Source organism: Canis aureus, chromosome 11 (assembly GCF_053574225.1).
Source record: "Canis aureus isolate CA01 chromosome 11, VMU_Caureus_v.1.0, whole genome shotgun sequence".
Lineage (NCBI taxonomy): Eukaryota > Metazoa > Chordata > Mammalia > Carnivora > Canidae > Canis > Canis aureus.
In genome coordinates this window covers 59631256-59651819 of record NC_135621.1, presented here as the reverse complement: position 1 = coordinate 59651819, position 20564 = coordinate 59631256, and the positions used below count along the sequence as shown (strand labels likewise).

Sequence of the window (20564 nt, the reverse complement as noted above, 5' to 3'; positions counted from 1 at the left end):
TTTTCAGAGAGTGGTGAATAAAGGTGCTTAATCTCACACACACACACACACAAAAATCTCACACCAAAGACTTTTTCAAATCATTTGCAAAGTCAGAGCATTTTGAAAGAAGTTATTTCCAATAAAAATTCGTTCACCTACATCTATGATCAATAGAATGTCTTTTTACCTCTAAAAGACATTATTATATTAAAAATATTAATGAGCATTGCTAGTCACTGTTGTGTTTTACATGTAGTAAAGCTCATTTAATCATCACAAACCTGTGAAGTTCATTTTCAGATTATTCCTGTTTCACAGGTGAGGGAATTGAGATGGAGCAAGGTTTAGTAACTTGCCAGATTAAGCCTATTAAAGAGCACTTGCGGGACATTCATTCAGACATGGATGCTTGACCCTGGATGGATGGGCTCAGTGTTGCTCTGCATCTGGATTAGCTCCAAAGGCCCATCTGTGAGGCTGCCTGACCCCTGGGGTGGGACAGTGCGGCCTTCATAGCCTTGGCATTCCATCTGGTTAGAGTGAAGAAAAGCAGCAGTGTGATGGTGCAGCAAATCTGACAGTCTCCTCGCTCTAATGAGAGATCAAAGTGATCAAGGGACGGAGTGGGAACTATAGTTCTATTGACCTGTTTGTTTTCCACTTGATTCTTGAAAACAAAACTATTAATCATTTAGTTTGTGGTTTTTGTAATTTCACTGACTCCTAACGCATTTGAGTCAATGAGGCAAGGATTAGCATGAACTGTAGATGTTCAAACTTCTCATATGGAAGAGGAATTGAAATCCTTTAAAAACATATCATTAGCCAGCAGAAAGATGTTCATGTTTTTCTACTTCAGAGTTGTAGATGGATGTGACTTAAGCCCTAATTGGGAAAGACTTTATGTGATTTATAATAGCAGATATTCTTTTAAGTAAACTTCCCATACTCTTTTATTCCATCTACCAAAAACAAAAGCTGTTTTCAGCAGAGCATGTGGAGGTGAAAAGGGCTTTCCAAAGAAACTGTTGTGTGTGATTTTTTATTCTGTCCTGGTTTGGGAAGTTCATGGAGCCTAAGATCATTGCGTGCAGCTGACAGGAAGTTTGCTTGATGGCTTTTGCCTTTCACACCCCAGTTCTTTTTATCTAAACAGGCAGATTTCCCACTTTCATTCTTTTCTTCCTCCCTTCTTCCTTCCCTTCACACACACCTCCATTCTGCCCATCCACTCTGATTCTATTCATTAACACCAGAAGGAACCCTGCTGGGAAGGGAGGTAAAGGTTCTATAATGTCCAGGGGGCTTTTAGTGCAATAATTAATTAATTATTTGTCACCACAGTTTGAGTCCAGACTCCTCAAAAACTCTGTAGATTGAGAGCCTCCTACTTTGAGTCCCTCTTTCATTTCTTGGTAAGTATTTGAGCTCAGTGAATATACTAGGAGCTCCCTATAGAGCAAAAACCCAGTCCTTGCCCTTAAGGAGCTCAAGCTTCCCTGAGGAGAGGTGGGTGGGTCTATGGATAGCAATGCTTTCCCTAGTTTATCCGGACCCAAGAGGATTCATTTAGAAGGCAATTTCTCTTAAAACTCTTTATGAAGGAGGTCCAGTCAGGCATCAAATTCACAAATCTCCCTAGGTCAAGAATGGTAAGCTTTCTGGTATAAAATGATGAGCTTTGGAATCAGATCCACATAAGTCCAAATCCCAACTCTGCCTTGAACAAGCTACTGAGTCTCATAGAGTCTCAGTTCTCTGTACTATAAAATGGGAATGAAACCCATTTCAAGAGTCTGCATGAAGATTAAATGAGAAAATGTCATACAAAGCACCTGGCATAATTCTTAGTAAACAATAAAGGCTTATTTCCCTTTTCTTTTTCCTCCTCTCTTCCCAGACCTCACAGGAAGAGGGGTATGGCCTCTTAAATGGAGGATCTGAAAGAGGTATTAATATTAAATACTTCTATATCACCTGCTACACCCCAGGTACCATTCTAAGCACTTACACATTTTAACTCATTTGATTCTTCCCCCAAATCCCTATAAGATAAGCACTATTATTATCATCTCCATTTCATAAATGAGGAAACTAAGACACAGAGATGCCAAGTAACTTGCCAAGGTCGTACACACTATAATTCGTATCTGGGTTATCAAGTTCTTAACCATCATGCTATCAGAAAGGCATATCATGAGAAAGGAGCTAACCACAGCTGGAATCTGAGAATACATACTGGCAGTCCTCAAATAATGGGTTCTGTTTGGTTGACATTAATTTAAAAATCAAGAGAGTCCACGTTAGAGCCTGCATTTCTGACTTCTTTCAAAAATTTTTGGAAGATCTTGGGACACCTGGGTGGCTCAGTTGGTTAGAAGCTCACTCAATTCCGGCTTGGGTCATGATCTCAGGGTGGTGGGATTGGCCCCATGATGGGCTCCATGCTCAGAGCAGAGTCTGCTTGTCCCTCACCCTCCCCCTGTTCTCTTTCTCAAATAAAAAAATTAACAAAATATTTTTTTAATTGGAATATCTAGCAATATACAGCCCACACCCTTGTAGCAATCAACCACTGACTGATGGCTATTCTCTGGACTAAACATGTATTCTCCAATTCAGTACAGTCATTGGTGCTCACAGTGGTATTAGGTAGGCCCTGCTTCACTTCTAACCTGCACACGCATTTGAGCTTTTGATCCAGAATTAGGCAGTGCTCTAAACATAGCTTTGTCCATAAAGACATGAGAACTATGTTCAATATTGCACACCCAATGGTCAAAACGTTTGAATGATTTGAAGGAACAAATGAATGCAGGAAAGAAGTCTGAGTAAAAAGCAATCAACAACTATGTTCAAATCACAACCACTTATATATGCTTGGATCAGCTTTTAAGCCATATGTACAAGACTCATAAATCCCTACTGTTCCTCTCCTCATTTCCACACCTAAACAAAGAGCAAAAAATACAGGTTTCCTTTTAGCCTATGGGACTAAGAACCATTTGCCTTCAATGTTAAAAACATCCTTATTTGTTTGGCATAGATAGACAAGGTACTTTAAATCTTCATGTACTACCTAATTCAAGCAACAACTTCTAAACCATTTTTTTCTTCTTTTAGCTTTTTAGGGTTTGGTGATTGGCATGATCTTGGAGAATAGACAGATATATAGCAAAACTCTCCTAGAAACCTGGAAAATGTGGAGAGGGGAAGCATAGAGCCTTTCTGTAATAAGCCTATGAGAGAAGAGGAATCACTTCAATTTACAAGGAAAGAAACTGAGACCAAAAAGTTATCCAAGACCATGTAGCCAGCTGACCCAGCATATCTGAACCTAGTCTATACTCTAAGACTTTATACTACCTTCCTCACAGCCTATCAACCTAAAAGTCCTGTTTAAAGAAGTGATCTATGGTATTACCATTTGTACCAAAATGATATCACACACCCTGTATTTAAAAGTCTTCCTAAAAGATATATCTTTGCCCAAGAGGGAGTTCTAATATTAGTCACCAATGACTCTGTCTTTGTAACATCTGAATTGTTTTTTGTTTTACCTTCTCAGTTTTATTAAACCCAGTTTTATTAAACTGAGATCAGAATAAACTTCATCTTTTTACCAGTTTATAATCATTTTATTTTATTAAGAACCTGCAGTAATGCTTATTATATTTACAAATCACTAAATGAAATTTTTAAAACGATTTTCCTCCTCTAATCTCTCCCATCCTGCTTTCTTAGAAGTACACAAAGCATTTCAACCACTCCCAAATTCCCTCTTGATACCCTTAATGATTCTGAAATATTTTGTTATTCCCCAAACACCGCCCTAAAGACAAATCATTGGACTCCAGGCTCTTTACACTGCCAAGTTGAATAGAGTTCAAATGTTCTATCTAACCAGACTCTAACTTAACAAAGACACATATAGTAGATGATGTGTAAGATATTCCGAAAATACCAAGGCAACAGGAAAAAAATCTCTACCATCAAGAGGTCCTCCCAGAATTAATTGTAACCTGAAATAATCATCTCTATCAGGACCCTGTAACCTGGTCATAACATATATGTGTATATCCTTATAACTAATAACGTAAGTCAACTTTGATATTAGTAATGTATAGCTTAAGATTTCTCACATCCAAAACAATATTTCAAAATTTACGGTGATTTCTCTAAACATCAGAGCATGCACAAGGACTTGAAGAGGGGGAAAAAAAAAAACAAGGAAAATAATCTTATCCTGATAAAACAAAAAAATTTAAATAAAATTATGAATCACTTAAAATACAATCTTGCTTTTTACTTAACCATTCCTGGTTAATTAAATGGAATTAATGGATTCCATTAATCCATTCACATTTAGCATGGCATAAATGTGAAAATAGGACGTAGAAAAAGAATTTTCTGAAAAGATATGGGATCTCTTAGAAATTCCTTTTTTTTGTTAAAAAAAAAAAAAACCATAAAAGAACAGTTTTCAGAATGATCAAAGCACAACCAGGTACCTCTTCACTAGAAGCTTCACCAAAAGGCACACTTCCCCCTACCGTTAAGTTTTGATTCCAGAACCACTTCTTGCCCAAGCTTACTGGGAGTTTTGTTAAGCTTTGAGCCAATCTCACTTAGAAAATCTTTGGAGGTATTTAAAGTTTAAGGTTAAGTCCTCTTATTATTTTCAGAACCATATGAACATAAAAGCAAACTATGTAAAGATACATTAAAATGATGGAATTTTTTTCAAACAATAAGTCCTTAAAGTCAATGGTACTCCTATTTTCTATCACTGTTGTATTACTTGCACCTAGAATAATGCACAGCACATAGAAGATACTTAATAAATTCAGCATTTATATGGATAAACTGAAAAATTCTCACAAGCCCAATGGGGCAGCTCTATAAACCTCTCTGTAGCTCTGCAATTTTCAAATGTTTCATCATACAGTTTCCCCGTGGCTCTTCAGTTCACCAACCATAAAGCCACTTAACCTGAAAGAAATTCCAGGGCCTGAAAAGTAGTTTGCCACATTCATCAACTCACATATTCACAGAGTTCTAGAGCTAATGGGGATATTTCTTTGAATATGTATGAAAATATATGATATTTTTTTGAACTCTTTTGCTCACATGAGGAAACTGAGGTCTAAGCTCTCAGGTTAAGTGACTTAGCCTTGATTATCCAGTTGAGAGGTGCCAAAGCCTTTCTTGTTATTTCTTATATCTACCTCTGTAACTCCCAAAAAAGTATTTGTAAACTTGAAAATTTCATCTTTAATAGTCGCCAGGAATTGCCATGACTTCCCCTTGAGGAAGGAGCCGCAATTTTAATCTATCAATAACCAGGAGTTTTGCTCCACCGAAAAATGCATTGACTGACTTGCTAGGGTTTTGCTTTTGGGGAAAGGATCTGTTGAGCCCATCTGAAAACTTGAAATGTTTTAATATGTTACATTATTTCATGAATAGGGGTTGGAGAGTGAGGCTTGATATCCCTTCTGCAAGTATTGAGAGAGACAAAAACCCTCCAATCTGGCCACAAGAGGGCAGCTACAACATTTCCTCCTTGATCTTTGCAGTCCCAAACGAGGACAAACTGGACATTTCAAGGCCCAGCCTGCCATAGATCACTGATAGCACCTTTCAACCGAACCCTTAATATGTCACAGAATATTCTCTCATGGTGTTTCTCGGGATTTGTTTTGTTTTGTTTTTAAACAAATTATTTTCCAACTTCTTTCCAGATCTAGAGAGCCCTCTTTTAGAACTTTGTGCCAAGATGACCGTCTACAAAGATCTTTGGAGACCAATAAATCGTTAGACTAATTTGGAAACCCACAGAAGAGGTTTTATTTTAATTATGTTTGACCTCAGATAAAAATAAAAACAGTAATAATCATCTGATTCCCCTACACTTAATAAAGCTTGTTCTAAGTGCTTTACAGGATTTGCCAAATATTTGCCTCATCTCATAGCCTTCATTCGTCATTCTCATTTTTGTGATATCCTGAAATCTTTCAAGTCAAAATTTATTGTGGAATTTTATCACTGAGCTAAACAGTGGGAGGTCTGCAAACAAAAAGCAGAGATTAGTGATAGCTAAGTTCCGTGTCATTATAGTTCTACAAAAACATAAAGTCAAATTTATTTCATTTTTTTAGATGAATAGATTTAGGGGTTAATTTGAAAAGTAAATGTTAGGTTGTTGTATGTGCATGTGTGTGCACATGTGTGCATATGCGTGTGTGTACTCACTAATAATTACTAGTTTTGATGTCTACTACTTTGAATTTGTACACAGATATGTATTTCCTTCAAGTTTTTTTGTGGGGCTTTCCCTAACCATCCTATTTTAAATTTCAACCCTTCCCAATTCCCACATATCCTGTCCCCATTCCCTGCTGTACTTTTCTCTCCAGCATTTATCAACATCCAACATATTTTATATTTCACTTGGTTTCTGTAAATTTCCTCCTCAAACACCCTCTCCCCAACTAGGACACAGCCCTATGACAAAGGAAACTGTCTCTTGTCTGTTGCCATATTCTCAAACCTATTCGTATTTCGAATATCATAAGAACTCAGTAATGCAGTACCATGGTGAAATCACAAAAAAAAATGGGAACATTTTTACCAGAAACTGATTTCTTAAAAAAAAAATCTCTGCTAGTGCTTAATTTGCCTCAGTACATTTAAGGAGACCTCCTTTAAAGAACCCGCTTAATCAGAATTAAAGCATATTTCTTAAAGCAAGTACCTTTTTAAAAAAGATTTTATTTATTTATTCATGAGAGACACAGAGAGGCAGAGACACAGGCAGAGGGAGAAGCGGGTTCCCTGTGGTGAGCCTGATGCAGGACTCGACTCCAGGACCCCAGGATCACGCCCTGAGCCAAAGGCAGACACTCAACCACTGAGCCACCCAGGGGTCCCTAAAGCAAGTATCTTAAACAATACTTGGGTTCACAATTATTGCCGAAAATACCCTCTTGAATGCTCAGACCAAGCTGGGTTCTGTTTCCCAGAAATCAGTTAAACCTGGAATGAATTCTCAGTGAACATGGTCCTTTAAGAGATGTCACAGCATCACTGGAGCAAAGCAATGGCACAAGGAAAAGAGCAGTGACTTAGCAATGGGGAGCTCGTAGTTCCAGTTCTGCCCCTGCCACTAGCTGACCAGGAGTAAGGTGATTCATTTAAACTGTTACCCACCCAAAGAGTGGGTATAACACCATCCCAACCAATATCAAAGAATTTTGGAGTCTCATGAAATAGTGAAATGTGAAAGTATTTTGGTAAGTGTGGAGTATTTTTCAAGTGCAGGATATTAAAATCAGTGTTTCTTGCTCTCTGCTATGTAGTGCCAACATTTGGCGTAGCCAATAAACGATATTTAATGATTTAATTGTTAATTATAGGTTATATGGAGTTCTATCAGTCAAGAGACAGGTCAGGCCCTCGTCGGTACCCGGCCTGCAGACCTTCTTGCCACAGCGGGTATATTTGGCCCTGGAAGCTCTGCCCCATCCTGTCTCTAGGATATAGTCTGGCTGGAAACAGAAGACATTTAGGGGAGCTCCAGCCCCATAATAAGGAATTCACATATGTCCCAGCAGTTAGTCCAACCCTGATCATGTGCCCCGATGCTAATAACTAAGCACCTTCCTTCTTTCCCTACTAACAACCAGATCCGGAATCCACCTCTTCTTGGAAGCATATTCTTAATCCACTCAGGCTGCTGTAACAAACTATTTAGACCAGGTGGCTTATAAACAGTAGAAATCCATTTCTCATAGTTCTGAAGCTTGGGAAATCCAAGATTAAAGCACTGGCAGATTTAGTGTCCAGTGACCATGTACTTCCTGATTCATAGAGGGCTGTCTTTCTACTGTGTCCTCACGTGGGATCTCTTTTCTATAGATGCTAATTCCACTCATGAGGACCATCCTCATGACAAAAGCACCTCCCAAAAGCTCCACCTCCAAGTACTGCCTCACCAGGGATGACGTTTCAATGTTAAATCTGAGAGGACACAAATATTCAGCACGTATTGCTGAACAAATGATAAAAGTCTTTATACCAGTGTTCTCCTAGGTTTAGAGCTCTGCCAAGCTCTTGCCAATATTCCCTTCATAAATACACATACACTCTTACCTGCGGACAGATTCTCTGATTCTGGGGGACCAATTAGCATTCGACCCTCCTGCCAATCACCTCTTCCTCAACTCCTCCTACCCCTTTATTTGACCACCTTTGGGATTTGTCACTGATTCCAACAGACTCCGTAGAGCCAACTGCTAGCCTTATATGTTCTTGGTTGCCAGACCAAGGGGATACCATGTTCTACTTGTCCCTGTGCTCCCTCAGGACATCTATAGTGGTTTATATCATCAGAGCCTGCCTTGCTTTGCTCCTGATTCACTCGTGGCTTATCCCAGACTGCACTACTGTCACTACTGTTAACTGAAAGGATGCTGTTTAGTCATGCCCATCATGGGCAGAGCCCTGTGAGTATACAAAGAGGGCAAGTGATGCCCAACCTCAAACGCTGCTATGTTCCAAAAGTTTGTTTGTAAATAGGTTCTCTAGCACTTGGGAATGCATTTCCCAACTCCCCACAAACTCATTTATTTTAATAGCCATTCCTTCAAAAATATTAATTATCTCCCCACTTTGAACTAGTCACTGCTCTTGGCACAGGGAGACAAAAAGAAATGAGATTCAGTCCCCTTTTTCCAGAAGTTCACAAAATAACAAAGGAGAATGTGGTAGAAGCACATAATATATATGCAGCACAGCATGTGTAAAAATAGAGGACTGTCCACAGTGCAGCAAGGACAAGAAAGAAAAGGTCATCCCTCTGCCTGAGTAGATAAGAAAGGTTCCACAAAGAGATACTCCTGATGAGGCCTGAAGAATGAGGAAGTGTGCACCAGACAGATGAGTGGAAAAGGGTGTTCCTGGTATGTGATTGTCACACTGCCAGACCAACACCCAAGTATCAATTTAACCCCAATGTAGCTCTGCTAATGTTGTAGCACTGTCAGAGACAGAAAAGGAACAGGTTTTTGTAGAATGGTCTGGGGAAACTTGTTTCTGTTGGGAGATTAGTTCTAAAACCTTCAATAAGACAAAATTGGCCCTGGGCTCCTGCCAACACATACCCACACACCACCACCACCACCCCTACCACCTCATCAACTGGGGCCAGAAAGAAAAGCAATTCAGTGACAGAAGGAGTAATTCTTACACTTTCACTTTCTTGCAAAACACAGCTGAATGCTAGGTCATGAGTAAAGCTTGTTAGAGACTACACACAATACAGAGGTCCATACCCCTAGGAGTTTAACTAGCTGTATAGGCAAGATTCATGCTACAAAGTAACTAAGAGCCCAAGGGCAGTAGCTGCCAAAAGAATGACGCATACTATAAGCACTATACTCCTAGCCATCACTGCTTTCTTCAGAGAATAATTCAGTTTAGTTCAACAAGTGTTTTATATTAAATGCCCACTATAGGTCTGTTGATGATGTAAGGCTGCATTCTGAATTTCACAAGGCAGCATCCACCAGGTTCTGTAAATGCACAAAAGTTTTCCTCCCAAAGGTATTAGGTTAAGTCAACTCTGGAAAGTCTCTGGGGGGCCTAATTAATAGGAATTCTGTTTTACTCAATACAAGAAACACATCCCCACTGAAGAGGTATGAGAAAGAATTTCCCACCAGTCGGAGCTGTCCGAATTAGAATGAACCGCCTTGGGAGGTAATAAGTTTCCCGTCAGGCTAGATAATTAGTTGGCAGTGATTTGTAGAGGTGACTCAAGCATTCAGTGACCAGTAGGCTCCCTTCCAATCCTATGATTGTGTGAACTTCTGCAGCTCCCCGAATCTGGGAACCCTTGCTGTGGAACAGTCACAATGTTGCAAATTAGCCACGGGTTAACCTCATTCAGGGTACCAGTGCCCTGACCGAATGGTGGTGAGGAAAGAGAAAATGGGAGTATATAACTTCTACCAAGAGCCTGACCAAACTCCAAGGGTATCTGAGAAGGCCTCAGGATGCCAAAATTCGTTGGTACTTTAAGGAGATAATGGCTATCAGACAAGAAGCATCCCAAACAAAGGCTAACACAAGAACTAAAGCTGTAGCCCCTAGGAGAAAACAGATGGAGGATTCTAGAGTACTCTGAAAGGCTCATCTGATTCAGACTTCCTTGGCCCCCATGCTGAGGGGCCCTCCTGGACATTAAGGCATTAAAATTCTTGAGAATGTCCAAGCAAAGGTGTTGCCAAAGATATGCCCAGGAAGAGAGCGTGTCCAAAGAGAAATAAGCAGGGGATGGACAAAGCTAAGTTATAAAGACCTCCTGGGTAGAATATACAGTCAGAGGATGGTAGGTGTAAAAGAGAAGCAATGGCAAGAGGGTCCTGGAAACCAAGAAACCAAGAAATCCTGTGTCACATGGCACATCAGAACAAATTGCAAAGTGTGGCTCATTGGGTTCCAGGTTTCGCACATCTAAACAAGCTAATTGCGTTGATGCCGGCATGTTGGTGGACACAGTAACAAAAGAAAATGTCCACATTTGGATCCCTATTTAACCAATTCTAGGCTCTGTGACTGAGACAGTTTGACTCTTCTGAACTTCACAAAGGAAAAGAGTGAATAAGAAAATTTTCATGGAGTCCCTTCCAACTTTAAGATCCCAGTGCGCAAAGGAGAACATCTTATAGCTGAAGAAAATAGTCATCAAACAGGCCACCACAAAACATGCGAGAAGAAACTAAATAAAGCAAAAACCTTGATTCCTGAATTTTGACTTGTGGCTTTTTTTTTTTTTTCCTTTTGGGACTCAATTGTGGTTTAAATAGTTAAGCCAAATGAATGGAAGTGAAACCAACACACCACACACCAGCAGCATTCTTATTTTTGTGGGGAAAGAAAGCAAATATGTGCTATTTGATCGTATAGGGAAGATCAATCTACAAAGCTTCCAGAGACAAAGCCCCATTAAATCAATAGGGGTTCTGTCCAGTGCCCAGGGAAACCCACCAGGAGGAGCCAAATTATGTCTTTTTTTAAAAAAAAGCTATCAACTTAACATTACAAATCATTTGCTATTCTCAAGAGAATGGCCTAGTATTGCAAAACTTGATAATTACTGATTCATGACTGATTTAGGAAAAACATGGGCTTAAGTAATCAGGCCAGAACACTGCTGCTGACCGCAATGCTGGCAGGAAACCTATCCTTTCTTTCATCATTCCTTTCATGAATGTTTAACATTCTACAAAATTTAGCTTTCAACATATTAATGGTGGTTTGATTTTTCCAAAAGTTGCAAACACAGAACATACCAGTTGTGTGGTATCAAGCACCTATAAGTCTCTCTTTTATTCAAGTTTCAGAAACCGGAGATCATGAAAAAGTGATTTCAGAAATCCGAGTTGGTAAGACATGGATTGTTTTATGTAATGTATCAGATCTCAGACACTTTGAAAGAACTCTGCAAACACAGAAACATCTCTTCCATGACCTGACACTATGGTCTGTATAAACTAGCAAGAATTTTTTTTTTTAAGAATTTAATTAATGTTTTGGACCGACCCAATGTACTAGTTGCACATACCTACATTAGGATAATATATGCTTCTCTCATAAAAGTTTTGCTAAATAATCACTTCATTTGCAGGTAACAGGCAAATCAGAAATGTTCATCTGTACATGCCTGTGGGAAGACGTTTTCTATAAGGATATGTGAGTCCCATATCTGCAGAGAGAAAGCTACTCCCTCTCTGTTGGAATTGCTTTTCTGCTTAAAGTTAAGAAATTAAGAATATTTTCTTTTCTGCAGAGGAATTACAGAGAAATTCAAGCCAAAATACTGTCCCACAGATTCAAAGAGACTGCCTCTAAAACGATATCAAATTCTCTTCTCAGGTCTTTCTTTTTCTGAAATTCTGCTCTTCAAGTAAACACGCTTTTGCTAGTGAAAGGCGAACCCTTGTCATCAGCTTAGTTTCTACTATCAGTCCTTAAACGCATATATCACGAAAAATATCAGAATTGTAGGTTTATTCACTGAGACACACCACCAGTGTTCTTGGAGGAAAAGAGTCAATTATTTAGAGAGCAAGAAATTTAAACATTTTAGCAGGGCTGTGGTAAGTAGGTACTCTTCTAGATTGCTGGTGTGCAAGTTGGCAAAACTGTCTCACAAGTAACTCAACAATATATAGTAAGGTTTTAATATTTATACCTTGGATCCTAAAAGTCCATTTTGGGGAATTTATCATTAAAAAAGATCTAGGCTAATGTAAAGCTTTGTGCACAAAGATATTTACTATAGCATTATCTATGATACAAAAACATAGAAACAACTTGTATGTTGAACTTAAGAAAATGATTCAGGAAAAACAGATGAACTTAGGGGAAGGGAAGGAAAAATAAGATGAGATAAAAACAGAGAGGGAGGCAAATCCTAAGAGACTCTTAACTATAGGAACACAAACTGAGGGTTGCTGGAGGGGAGGTAGATGGGGGAATGGGGTAACTGGGGGATGGCATTAAGGAGGGCACTTGATGTGATGAGCACTGGGTGTTATACGCAACTGAAAAATCCCTAAATTCTACCCCTGAAACTAGCATTACACTATTTGTCAACTAAACTGAATTTAAATAAAAAATGTAAAAAAAAAGAAAGAAAGAAAGAAAGAAAGAAGAAGAAGAAAAAGAAAGAAAGAAAGAAAGAAAGAAAGAAAGAAAGAAAGAAAGAAAGAAAGAAAACACTTCCATGTTCAGAAAAGAAAAAAAGAAAATTGTTAAGGAAAAATTAATATAAGCTCTCAACAGAATACTATGCAGCCAAAGAAATATTTGTGAACAGTAATGACATGAAAATGCTTATATTATAATATTAAATTTAAAAGCAGAAGACTGGGGATCCCTGCCTTCAGCCCAGAGTGTGATTCTGGAGTCCCGGGATTGAGTCCCACATCGGGCTCCCTGCATGGAGCCTGCTTCTCCCTCTGCCTGTGTCTCTGCCTCTCTCTGTGTGTGTGTGTGTCTCTCTCTCTGTCTTTCATGAATAAATAAATAAAATCTTTTTTTAAAAAAGCAGAAGACGAACATATTGCAGATATGCACATACCTATATAAAACACTTGCTTTTAACTATGCTTATAAAATAAACAATAAATCTCTACATGTAAAAAAATGAAAAGATGGGGTAATTTTTTTTCTCCTTTTACCTTTTTTTTATTTTCCAAATTTTCTTCAATGAATTCCTTAAGGGAACATTTTAAGTAAAATAAGAAGGACTCTAAACAGACACAGATTAGAGTGAATGCTCAATATTCCTAACCAAAATTAGATTAGGCCTGAGGGAGGTCAGATGTGGAGAAGGGATTTTGATGGCATTAATATTATTGAATTAACTCATAATTAATTCATTCAATGAATAGTGATATAAATTGACTGTAGGAGGGAGGAAGGGAATCACAGAAGTCATGGTTAAACCAAAAGAATTATCTAGTTCACATTATGCAGCAGCAGGAAGAAAGAACCCTGGGGAGACCAAGATGTAATTTAAGAAGTGGAATAATATAGCAGCAGAGAATTCATAGGAAGAGAAACTTTTAAGAAGGCAGAGAAGATCAGAAATGTTAACACAGCAGCAATGCAGGGAAAGTTAAGGAAAATGAGAAGGAAAAAGTGACTGGACTTAACAAGTTAAAGTCTAATCAGAAAACTAAAGAGAGAATCAAATGCCCAAGGGGGAGTGGTGAGGAAATGGAGGCAGTGAGTGCAAAGAGAGATGAAAGGGGGTGGCTGGTTAGATCCAAGGTCATTTGTTCTGTCCTTTACAGAAAAGGAGAGACCAGTGTAAATTTGGAAGCAAGAGAGAGAAAGGCTAGCCCTGAGAGACAGATCAGAGACGTGGAAACAGCCCAGACCATTCGGCCCCCTGCCTGCCCGCAATGGTCTCAGGTTGACCACACGCCTGCATCTGGCACAGAAGTGCCCCCACAGACTGGTTCTAAGTACCTGTGTGACCCTATCTCTAAACCATCCCTCATCACAAGTTGCCCTTCTGATCAAATGATGCTTGCACTTACGCACACCTGTGCTCATGTGGCTCTTCCTCCCTCTGGGATGGTTTCTTCTCTGCCTCTTTCACAGGTTCTCCTCCTCAGCTACCCTCAAATGTCAGGTTCCAGGGTCCATCCCTAGTCTTTGTATTAGTCTCCTAGGACTATTATGACAAAGTGCCACAAACTGGGAAACTTAAAACAATATAACTATACTCTCTTACAATTCTGGAGGCTGGAAGTCTGAAAGCAAGGTGATATCAGGGCCATGTCCTCTCTGCAGGCTCAAGAGGAGGATCCTTCCTTAGCTCTTGTGAGCATCTGGTAGTTCCTGGCAATCTTTGGCATTCCTTGGTTTACATGAGCATTACTCCAATCTCTGCTTCTGTCTTCACATGGCATTCTCCGCTGTCTCTGTTTCTGTTTTTCTTTTTGAAATGACACCAATCATTGTATCGGGGCCCAACCTAGTCCAGTATAACTTCATCTTAACCTGTTACATCAAAAAAGATCCTAAGGCGCCTGGGTACCTCAGTTGGTTAAGCATTGACTTTTGGTTTCAGCTCAGATCATAATCTCAGGGTCATGGGATCAAGTCCCACATTGGCTCTGCACTAAGTGTGGAGTCTGCTTGAGATTCTCTCTCTTCCTTTCCCTCTGCCCCTACCCACACTTGCATGTGCTCTCTCTCTAAATAATAAATAAATGAAATATTTTTTTAAAACCCAAGATCTTTTTTCCAAATAAGGTTGCATTCTAAAATTCCAGGTTGACATGAATTTTGGGGGTACACCACCTGAACCTTTCCTCAGACAGTGACCATTCCAATGTGGTCCCCTCTACTTCCAATTTCTCTAATCTCTGTTCATGAAGCTGTATTCCCAGCTTCAATCTCAACCCAACTTCCCAAGCCTGTATTTCCCATCGCCCACTGGATATGGTTGAATGAGAAATCCACAGGTCCTTTAAACAAAACATGTCCACTTCCAAAAGAGAACCCATGGTGCCTCCTGTGGTTTACACTTTAATTCATGATAAATCCATCTGGTCTCTGAAGTGAAAAGCCTTGGCATTATCCCCAACTTTCCCTTCTTTCTAATCACCTCCCACCACATCTGATCAGACAAATAGATCCTACAGATTCCATCACACATACATCACTCAAAATTGACCTCTTCTTTCCACTTCTACTGCTAAGGCCTGAGTCTGGGCTCTCAATCTTTCCTTAGACTATTCAGGCTATCAAAAAGTTTACCTCAGTGAAATATTATAGAACATGTGATAATGACAGGCATACCAACGGGATAAACACAACCTCACCCTTGTGTAGCTTTTGATCTCAGCTGGTCTCCCTGCCATAGGCTTAAAGCATTTTTTTTATGGGAAACAAAATCTTATAATGTCATGCTGTGACTCACAACTCTCTTTTAACTTCCTTTATCCTTCCAGTTGAAACAGAAGTCTTCCCCTTGTCATAAAAGATGTTTCATCACCTGCTTCCCCAAGTCCGACAACCCTTACCCCCAGTCTTTTATCACTGCCAGGTGACATCTTTTCCTTTCCAGATCCATGCCCAGGAGGAGACCTTTCTTTGATTTGATGTGCCTTTCTTCCTTCTGTAGCCTGGGAAGCCCCCTACCTACCTTTAAAGTGCAATTCAAATAGCTCCTCCTTTCTTCCTTCCCATCAGAATCTAACTGAGTCCCTGTGCCCTCACAGGACTTTGTTCCAATCCCTCGATGAGCACATTTACCATATTATGTTGAAATTTATGTTTTTACTTGTCTGTCTCCATCACTAGACTATGAGCTCACAGAGGATTAGTACCAGGTAGTACTCATGTATCTAGGTCTAAATGAATGTGGCTATGAGTGCACTTTGCCCTCTGCTTATGTGAATCCTACTCAAGGTTCCAGGCTTGACTCAGTCTCAGCTCTTTCGAAGACTTTTTCACTCCAGGTAGTGAGTGTCTCCCTCTTCCGAATGGCCACACCACTTACCTTCTGTATCACTGGCTTGACATTTACAACATGGTGCTTTGAGCTTTCCTCCCTGCTGCACTTCAAAGTGTGTTTTCCAAACCTTAGTCCAGTACTTGCATCGTAGTAGCCATTCCTTAATATTTGCTGATTGGTCAGTCTTTTAGGGGGTGTAATTTTAGAGGAAATGAGTGGGACACAGGATGGGTAGTGTTTTCAGCTTATGGAAAGGTAGGGTATATTTCCTCCCATGAAACTAAAAGGATGAGAAGGAAGATATAGGAAAATGATAGAGGAGAATACAAAAGTCCTGAATAAGAGAGCCTCAATCTTACAAAAATAATCATGAAAAAATAATATACGAAGCTAAGTATGCCACACAAATTTTAAATGCAGCCAAATAAAAACAAATCAGAACTTACCATGTTTGTGTAGATAGAGGAAGAGTTGGCAAGAGTATATGTAACTTATATACAGTAGAATATATCATATACACATTTAACTTGTGTAAAGTAACCCTAGAGGTTTGATTGGAAGGAGAGAGTGAGAGAAAAAGAGCCATAAAGGGTGGAAAATTCTGCCACCGATTTTGATAAAGGAGCGAGAGACACCGAGTCAGCCAGATGCACCTTCCATGCACCCCTCACAGTACAAGCAGCTCATGAAGCTGAGGCTGATTTTGGGGGTTGAACATAAACTTGAGACAGGTTCTCCAGCTCCCTGTTTGTACAATAAATGAAACACTAACTGAACACAACTTGCTAAGAGAAGGCATGTGTCAGTATCCAATGTGGCTCGTATTTGTGACGATTGAAATTTATGAGCGATTTAAGAGACTTTCAAAAATATGGACTTCACATAGCTTTTATGTCATGTATTAACTTTTTTTGGCACCAAACCCCCAAGTGAGATGTGACTCCACTGGCTAAGTCATAAGTCTACTGATACTTAACCTCCAGAAGAAGCACTCACAGTACTTGCTGTTTGAACTGCTTATTTTCACATGTAGTCGTACTATGTCTTATGCCATTTTTTAATTGCCAAATGCTCAGATGTAAATGTGACCACTTCATCCAGACTGTGAGTTGTTGATAGTAACACATCTTAAGCTTTTATACCCCATAGTACCAAGGACGAAAGTGTTTAATTGTTGAAAGCTCATTTTATCAACATCACTTTCTCTATTATCAAACTCAGAGTCTAAAAGAAATCACTAAATGTGTGATTTTCATATTTTCTGTTGTGCCTTCTAAGTTATTCTGACAGCTATAAAATGACTGGCAGGAGGGGAAAAGACCTTGTTTGACCCAAAATCATTCGTTAAATCTTAAATAATTGACTGTTATGTTGAATTGAGGAAGCATGAAGAGGCCCAGTATTAAGGGTAATAAAAGAGATATTGTCATCAGCATTTTTCTAGAGAGATAGTTAAAAAAAAAAATCATCTGGGAAAAGAGGCCTGCCTTTATTAGTGGCCTGAGAGAGAACATCAAATCAAGCAAAGATCCACCCACTCCTTGAGAGAAAATAGAAAACAACAGAGCAAAATCTCTGAGGATTAATCAACAAAATATAGCTATTTGAAGAAATTAATCAGGATTTCTTCAGGTTTAACTCAATTATTATGTATCATTTCTAATTTAAAAACAACATTTTTAAAGTAAAATGAGCCTTTCACTGCTGATTCCTGACATACTATTTCCTGAAATCCTTTCATATTATTAATATAACTCTGTCCACAAGGCAGCAGGGATCCGATGAAGATTGAGCAATTACTGAGTGTCTTGGGATTATAAAGATAAGCTATTTGGATAATTTAAACTAAAAAAATAACTCTCCTTTATCTCCAGGGTGGGTTTGGCAACCTGCGTTATTCAGATGATTTGGCCAGCCTACACTTTATATTACCAGAGTAGATATTCTAAATGTGCCTCTAACACTAGAAAATTATTTCAAACTGTTTTCAACATGTTCTGTGATAAAGAGATGTGAGGTTAAATATCACCCCAGTTAAAAAGTAAGTTTGCAGCTATTTTTACTGTACTGGTCAGCTAGCTCTTTTTAACTCTTGGGTCAAAGTTTTTGGACATTAAAACAAATAAATTCACTCTGTTTTTTCAAGCATAAATGATATGCAATAAGCCTCAGAGAACAGAGGTTACTCATTCTGGTTATGTTTTACTTTCTTGCAAACACATACTCATGCTCAATTGAACTGCCTCCAAGTGATTTTTAAGTATTAAAGGTGAACACAGCCCTCCTTTTTCAAGGATATTTTAGGCAACTGTTGTGAAACAAAATGCAAATCATTAAAAAAACTGATGTTAAATAAAAAAGCACTAGTCAAGAAATCACTCAAAGTTTAAGCTCACATAAAAACAAACTAAAATTAATGATGGGTAAGCACCTCATAACATTCAACAGGAAAAACATTCAGAACTCTTGACAACGGGTTCAAATTTCCTGACCTGCTGGACAACCCTCCCTTTCCACATCTTTCCTAGATTCCATCAGGTTCTGTTTTTCTCCCTACAATAAACTGTCATTTATCTAGAATGCAATAAACAAGAATGTTAAAACAAAGAGGGTGATGTTTTCCTATGCTCCCTTTTCAGTTAATTTACAGGTGTTTATTGAATACCTACTATGTTCCTAACACTGCTTTGGATACTGTAGTATATGTCACAAATGTTGTCTAGAACTGCATAACTTCCCTTTTGTGAAGAAAAAAATAACAAGTAAACAGGTAACTTCCAACACATCGAAAAAGTAATGTAGTCCATAAAGTAACTTCAAATACATCAAAAAGTAATTCTGATTCAATTCTAAACAGCCTTGTTCATCTCTAACCACAGGCCAATAACAGCCAATGCTCCGACGGTAAGTGGCAAAGACTATAAAATCTGGAAGCACCAAAGAGACTAAGTCTCTTCCACGTACTTTTAGCTTCAAATGTACTCCTATTATTTGACTTTATGAAAAAAATGTGACTAACTCATATGTTCTATTAATAAAAATGGCCTACTATTCTACATTATAAATAAATAAGGGGTGAAGTCTTTTTGTACCCTACACAAAACCCAAAATGAGTTTTGAAGGGTCAACAAATAGCTGCTGAATGACTGAGATTACGTTCATAATTCGAGTCTCACAGAACAGTGAATTTCTAGTTTGCATGGAAATGTTTTAAGAGATACAGGGAAGCTTGACTAAAAAGCACAATTTAATCTATGAAAAAGAGCCTAAGATTCTTCTACAGAAGTTATCCACGCACCTCTCTCAAGTTCCGATTTTCCCTTCCAAATTAACATGTGTCTGTTTTTAATTCTTTACTAGATCACCAATAATCATGTCACAAAGGAGAAATTCAATATAAGCAAGATTCTGATTTCAGAAAAACAAATGTATACATGAGGTCAGCAAAAATCTTTAATTCCCCAGGGTTTCCTATTTTAATGCCCCATCTTACAGTATCCTGGGAATTTTTGTGAAAAAAAGATATCTTCCACCGTAGGCATTGGCAACTAAAACCAAGGATGTAAAAGTCCATTCTCTTTGCAAGAATACAAAGGAAATAAAGAAACTTTAAAAAATACAAAAGCAGTCATTTTCATAATTTATTTTCCATATTATGCAGCTAATACATAAGCTTGTAACTTCTATTCAACACAAACCCTTTTGATTGGCAATAATTACTTCAGCCTTAATTATTTCATGTTTTTATGTTTTGATAAATTACCTAGATTTTGGGACAAGTTAACTGTCTGAAAAAAAATAAACCTAGATTTCTACTTCTCGTGTTTGATCATGATAAATTCTAAATAAATATTTAAGCATTTAAAACATGAAACTAAAAAAAAATAAAATAAAATAAAACATGAAACTATGAAATTATAAAAAGAAAATATATGTGCATGTTTGAATATTCTTTTTTTTTTTATGTTTGAATATTCTTGAAGTGGAGCAGGACTTCCTAAGTTTAACACCAAAACCAAAACCCAGTAAAGAAAATATTGATAGATTTAACTACATCAAATATTTAAATTTCTAGATTTATAATCCCAGCAATATGGTATGCCCCAAAGAATGCTTCTGAACAGGGCACCAAAACATTCAGAATAAAATATTTTTAAAACCTTTTAGAAGTGTAGCTTAAAAGGAAGAAAATAAGGGAATTCTTCAGAGGCAAAAATTACTTACTAGCTAGAACCCAAAAAGATAATCAAGCACTAAAGTACACAGTTTCCTGGGGCCACTTCTGATTTCTAGTAGTTTGAAAATTTCAATTTTAATGAGAAACAGGAAACAGGGTCAATTCAAAGCAGAAATTAAAATTAAGATACTTCCACAAAGCTGAAATCATGAAAGGAGTTATTCTCAGTGAAAAAGATAAACTGAAAAAACAAACAAAATAAAACCGTTACTCCTGCCCCACAGAAGAAGGGCTCTGGATTCTGGAAAAGAAGATGAAAATGTTTAAAAACTAAACCTTAAGTCAACTTTCATTTTGGTC

General features: G+C 38.2%; 1 long non-coding RNA gene across 1 annotated transcript in view; it reads right to left on the bottom strand.

Moving 5' to 3' along the window:
• Nucleotides 1–15805, bottom strand: part of LOC144324176 (uncharacterized) — an 87443-nt gene extending 71638 nt beyond the window's left edge. The window contains exon 1 of the long non-coding RNA XR_013389588.1: nt 15716–15805. This is a non-coding gene — a long non-coding RNA (uncharacterized LOC144324176). The remainder of the gene's footprint in view (nt 1–15715) is intronic.
• Between the last annotated feature and the right edge of the window lie 4759 nt (nt 15806–20564).